The sequence below is a fragment of the Nicotiana attenuata genome, unplaced genomic scaffold (genome assembly GCF_001879085.1).
Source record: "Nicotiana attenuata strain UT unplaced genomic scaffold, NIATTr2, whole genome shotgun sequence".
NCBI classification, from domain to species: domain Eukaryota; kingdom Viridiplantae; phylum Streptophyta; class Magnoliopsida; order Solanales; family Solanaceae; genus Nicotiana; species Nicotiana attenuata.
The window spans coordinates 168947-174872 of record NW_017671757.1 but is presented as its reverse complement, the minus strand read 5'-3'; the positions used below and the strand labels follow the sequence as shown (position 1 = coordinate 174872).

The 5926-nt window shown below is 37.5% G+C and overlaps 1 long non-coding RNA gene across 1 annotated transcript; it reads right to left on the bottom strand.

Moving 5' to 3' along the window:
• Positions 1-1496: 1496 nt before the first annotated feature.
• LOC109210048 lies at positions 1497-4975 on the bottom strand. The gene is made up of 2 exons (XR_002065478.1): positions 4322-4975; positions 1497-1862 (listed from the first exon to the last, which is right to left on the bottom strand). It is a non-coding gene; the product is annotated as an uncharacterized LOC109210048 (long non-coding RNA).
• Positions 4976-5926: the final 951 nt, after the last annotated feature.

Genomic DNA, 5926 nt, shown 5'->3' with positions numbered 1-5926 from the left:
CCAAACACGCACGTTACCCCATAAATACTTTGTTATGCACTTTTATAGAGTGCTTAAAGAACATGAAAAGGGTGTGTAAGACTATTACTACCATTGGAGGCTGAAAAGAAACAACCAATAAAATCTGAAATGTGAAACGGCTTATAAATGGAAACAATCAAGAATACGGGCATTATTGCTCCCAAATGCACGTGGAAATATACGCAGTTTACTGTCATCACCCAAAATCTAACCAGTCGTGATGGCGCATAACCCAATCCGTTAAGTAAGCCAATTAAAAACTACTCACTCTGTTTCAATTTAGATAAGGTAGTTTGACTCGGCACGGAGTTTAAGAAAAAAGAAGAAGACTTTTAAACTTGTGATCTTAAAAGTTTAATGGTTAAAAGTTTTGTGGGGCCATGACATTGTGTGGTTATAAAAGCTTCTCATTAAGGGTAAAATAGGCAAAATGAAGAGTTTAAAGTTGAATTATTTTCAAATTTAGAAATATCTAACCAGTCGTGATGGCGCATAACCCAATCCGTTAAGTAAGCCAATTAAAAACTACTCACTCCGTTTCAATTTAGATAAGGTAGTTTGACTTAGCACGGAGTTTAAGAAAAAAGAAGAAGACTTTTAAACTTGTGGTCTTAAAAGTTTAATGGGTAAAAGTTTTGTAGGGCCATGACATTGTGTGGTTATAAAAGCTTCTCATTAAGGGTAAAATGGGCAAAATGAAGAGTTTAAAGTTGAATTATTTTCAAATTTAGAAATATGTCATTTATTTTGGAACAGACTAAAAAGAAAAGTATCTCATCTAATTTGAAATGGAGGGAGTATTCAATTTAATGAGATTGATTAAGAGAAGAAATGGTAATACAACTGCTTTTATACAAGAATTTCCCAATGACTGGTAGTACAAATCATGAGCTTCTAAGATTTAGATTTTTACAAGACTGAACTAAAATAATTACAACATCTGTTGAAATGTCAATGAACAGAATTCGAATCTAATGCTACCAAGGACAAGTGATAACCATAACTGGAATACAGGTACATCTTCAGATCCAACTCCCGCGTACGCAGCAACTTCAGCATCCAACATGTGCACGCAAGGTGCAGAAGTGTAGTATGAGTACAACCGACCTCATGTACTCAATAACTAACAAACCTAACCTTAGGTTGAAAGTAGTGACAAGCTGGTACAAGGGTTAGTGCCCAACTCCAATAACCAGCAACAGTTCATAACAACATAAAAAAAAAAGGTACAAGAAATAATTCAGAGGCGTACAATGCTCAACTCGTTCACACTTACGGGAAAATAGGCATGTTTTTCATAGATATCAATAAAACTCAGTTCTTTTAACCAAATCGCCAAAGATACGAGTAAGTCTGAAAATTATAATTTTTCCCCAAAAATCTGTCACGACCCAAACCGATGAGCCGCGATGGGCACCCGGTACCTTACTCCCGAGTACCAACGTAATGTCTCTTTCGTATCATACTATCATTGGTAAATAAAACGGAAAAGCTGCCGTGAGATAACTAGAATGAAACATGAAGGAACACTCGACATAGGACGACCCATCACATAATACAAACTTATACATATGACGTACGAGCCTATAAGGTCGAAATGATCACTCGTACACTGAACATAGGCCGACAAGGCCATACTATCTTTCATATACATGACATATGTCTACAAGCCTCTAAGAGTACATAAACTTCATAAGGCCGGGACATGGCCCCGATATACCAATCAATACGTGTCCAATGCATACTGACCAAATAAGCAACTCCAGAGCAAATGGAGTGCACCAACACCTTCCACTGAGCTGATAGCTTACTTGGAGGACTCTCAACCTGTCAATTGGGACCTGCGGGCATAAAACGCAGCGTCCCCAGGCAAAAGGGACGCCAGTACAAATGATGTATCGAGTATTCAAGGAATGAAAATCAATAAATAATAAATATGAGAGAAACATGGAGTAAAAGACTCAACATGTAAGTGTGAATAACTCTGTGAATCATTAATCTTTATAATGTCATGTATATGCGTATAAATCTCATACCATGCATAGGTATATGCATTCATAACATCATCAAGCCTCTGAGGACATCCCATCATATTATCTCGGCCACTATGGGCAAAATCATCAACGTATACTAGTTGATCAGATGGTGGTGCGTATATAACGCCATAACCCTTTTCCCATATCCCATATATAAATATATACAAATAAATACGCGTATATAACGCCATCTGGTCATGGGTTAATGTACATGTATAAATGAATGCAGTGCATGAGAAGTACGTCAATAAAATCTCTCGAAACGTCATAAGACCATTATACCTCTGATTAATATCTTGAAATAAACTTTATCACTACTTATTTTCTGAGACCCATGGACAGATGATACAAAAAATACGACACATGAGGATTCAAGAACATAGGCACTTCTAGTACTTCTATGAATAGAGTCGTTTATGATAGTTGTGCATTTGCTCGTTTCATTTGTACCGTATGGATCATGCCAAAAAGAAAGAAGAGATAACCTTAACATACCTGAATCGATTCTCTTGATAATTCCTCCAACATACCGCATTTGTATGAAATGCTTGAGGCAATCACGTTGCTATTGCAACAATACCTTTGCTGAAGCATTCTATTTTAAGATGAGTAATTCAATTGTGAATTAGAAAGGTTGTCTTTAACCTTTAGGTGAGTCCCACTTTAGAGGGGTGACTAAGCCACCAATTTCTCATAAGGTGTCACATTACTTTATGACTTAAGAGACATATTTAACTAATGCTCTTGGCTGCCACGTTGGGGCCCTTTAGGTTTTTATACATAATTCTTTAATTACATAGTTAATCTTCCACCAAAAATCCACAATTAAACAAATATCCATATAGTTAAGAATTATATCAAATTACTTAAAATACTTAAAATATTATTCACTTTTAACACACTTTATACATCTTACTACCATGGTCATGTGATACCTTGTATGACACAAGTCCATAAATACCGGGTATTATAGCTCGGACCCTATTTTATCCCAAATTGACAAACTTCGACGGAACTCTTTTCCTTCGATTCGTTCACCCTTTCACCTTCACGAATTTACTTATCACTTATTTGAAATAGCATATTACTTATAATCTGAAAATAATATCATTCCCGAGCTTACGTCGATTAACTTACGACAAAAATTTAACGTCCGAAAATGCGAGATGTAACATCTCATTTCCGAGCTTATATCAATTTACTTATGGCGTACTTCCACGTACGAAAACATGGGGTGTAACAAAATCTTTCAACAATAATTAAGACGTTTCATTTTCAGATAGCATGAGGAACGTACTGTCACACCCCCTTTTTTTTTTACCTCACTAACCCTCTTTTAAAAAGATAAAAAGTGATTTTAAAGCTCAAGGGTTTCCAATTTGAAAAGTGACAAAATATTTGTGTTCAAATGATTTTTCAGAGTCGCCACCTGACATTTGATTTCGGTGTGTCAGGTCACCGTTTTTAGAAATGATTTGTTCATTTGAAGCACGCTTGACTCTAACACATAGTCTGCACCAGAAATTCTGAGAAAGTGGGTTCATTTGGCTCGGGAAGAAGGTGTTAGGAATTTTTCAAGTCTCGTAAAAACTACGGCTGCGTACATGATCTAGTTGGCTTTTAGAAATACTCAGATTGAGGTAGAAACACACAAAAAGCGAAAATAAATACAGAAGAGGCATGAGGTTTTTCTCACCTAATAAAAGAAAAATAAAAAATGAAAATTAAAATCCAAAGCTAACCTATACTATACTTCCTCCACGATGTTCGTCATGGCCTCTAAATACATATACTACGGGGAATCCGCCTGATAAAAATATTTATAAATTCTTCAGGGCATCCCCCGAAAAAATAATAAATTAAAGGACAACCTCCAACCTGGAATAACACAAAAAGGTCCTAAATTTGCCTACCTAAGTGTTGACGGCCTAAGCATGTTCCTAGCAGACAAAATAAGGATAGAACTAAAATAAGAACTGATATAACAACACTTAAGTCCATTTAATTATGTCTAAAGCCTAAATCCCATTCTCGTTTCAAGATAATGTCTATTTTAATTCCAATTTTAATAACTGAACCCAAGAACTCAAAACCAATACATTTTCCATGTTCTAAATTAAAGAAGCAGTAATTCCATAATAGTAACTACTCTACTAAGAACACACAATCGATAATATCAACCACGAGAACACTTTACAAAACCATTCAATAAACGACAAATTTGGGAAAACAAAATTGCAAGAAAAAAAGGAAAAGAATTGGACCTTTTGTGTAGCAAAATTTTCTCCATATTTTGATTAAGCAAGAACCTCTTTATGCAGCAACAACGTTACTCAGAGATGAACGAGAAACCAAATCTGACAATAGCACCTCGATTGCATTTCAAATCTTGACCGATACCGTAGACCATAGCACTCAAACAATACCCACCCTAACGACAACTTATTTTAGAGTTCAAATCTAGAGATCTAGCCCGAAATTTATCCTTAATATTCAACCCATTTATGATTTCTAATTCACTGATAATTTTGACAAAGAAAATGATAAAGGACGGTGGTGGTAGAGCTTTAAAAAAATAGAAAGGGTGGTGTTGCAGTCAAGGAAAGTTCACGGGAGGAGCTTTTGTTAATTTGTGGTCCAAACATTGGTTGAATAAAGGTGATGAAATTAGGTAGTTTCCATGTTAAAAGTCTGTGATGGATCTCTGTTCATAGTGAAAAGAACTGAAATGATCCAGATATGGTAAAGTTTGGTGGAACTATGTGTAGATGGAGGAAATTTTGCCAAATGGAGAAGATGAGCCATTTTTTATCCCCGAAATGTAGTGTCTTCCCTTGAAATCTGTAGAGTCGCCCCCTCCATTGTGAATGTGTGATGTGAGGTTGTTGAGACGACTGTTGTAGAATAGTGATGTGGTAATATTTTATTGGCTAAAAGAAAGAAAAGGAATGTAATGGAAGAAGGGGTACGTGGGTATAGGAGAAAGAGAGGGGACCATTGTAACGACTCGGCGGGTCGTTTCTAGAGTTATAGCCCGGTTCTCCCATTTCCTCCTTCTTTTGTGTTCTACAACTATATTATGATATACCGGGTTATTTGGTTCGGGTCCGGAGTGGTTTTGGATTGAATTGAGATACATCGTCTCTTAATTGAAAGCTTAGGTTGGAAAAGTTGACCGGATGTTGACTTATATGTAAACGACCTCGGATTGACTTTTGATGGTTCCGTTAGCTCAATTAGGTAATTTTGGACTTAGGAGCGCGTCCGGAATTTGATTTGGAGGTCCGTAGTAGAATTAGGCTTGAATTGACGAAAGTTCGAATTTTGACAAATTTGACCGGCAGTGGAAATTTTGATATCGGGGTCGGATTGGAATTTTGAGAATTGGAGTAGGTCCTTGGTGTCATTTATGATGTGTGTGCAAAATTTGAAGGCAATTGGACGTGGTTTGATAGGTTTCGGCATCGTTTGTGGAATTTGGAAGTTTAGAAGATCTTTAGGCTTGAATCCGAGTGTAATCCGTGATTTTGATGTTAATTGCGGTGATTTTAGGATTCGACTAAGTTCGTATCGGGTTACAGGACTTGTTGGTATGTTTGGTTGAGGTCCCGACGGCCTCGGGGTGATTTCGGGTGGCTAACGGCTTGAGTTTGAGTTGAAGAATGCAGCTGAAGTGCTGCAGCTTCTGGGGTAACCGCACCTGCGGAGTGGGCACCACAGGTGCGACCTCGCAGAAGCATGGCTTGGATCGCAGAAGTGACTGGTGAAGAGATGGGCAGAGTCCCCAGGTGCGAAGGACTTCCCGCACCTGTGATGGTCGCAGAAGCGGGCATTGGGACGCAGGCGCGAGTGTGGTGCGCAAGTGCGAT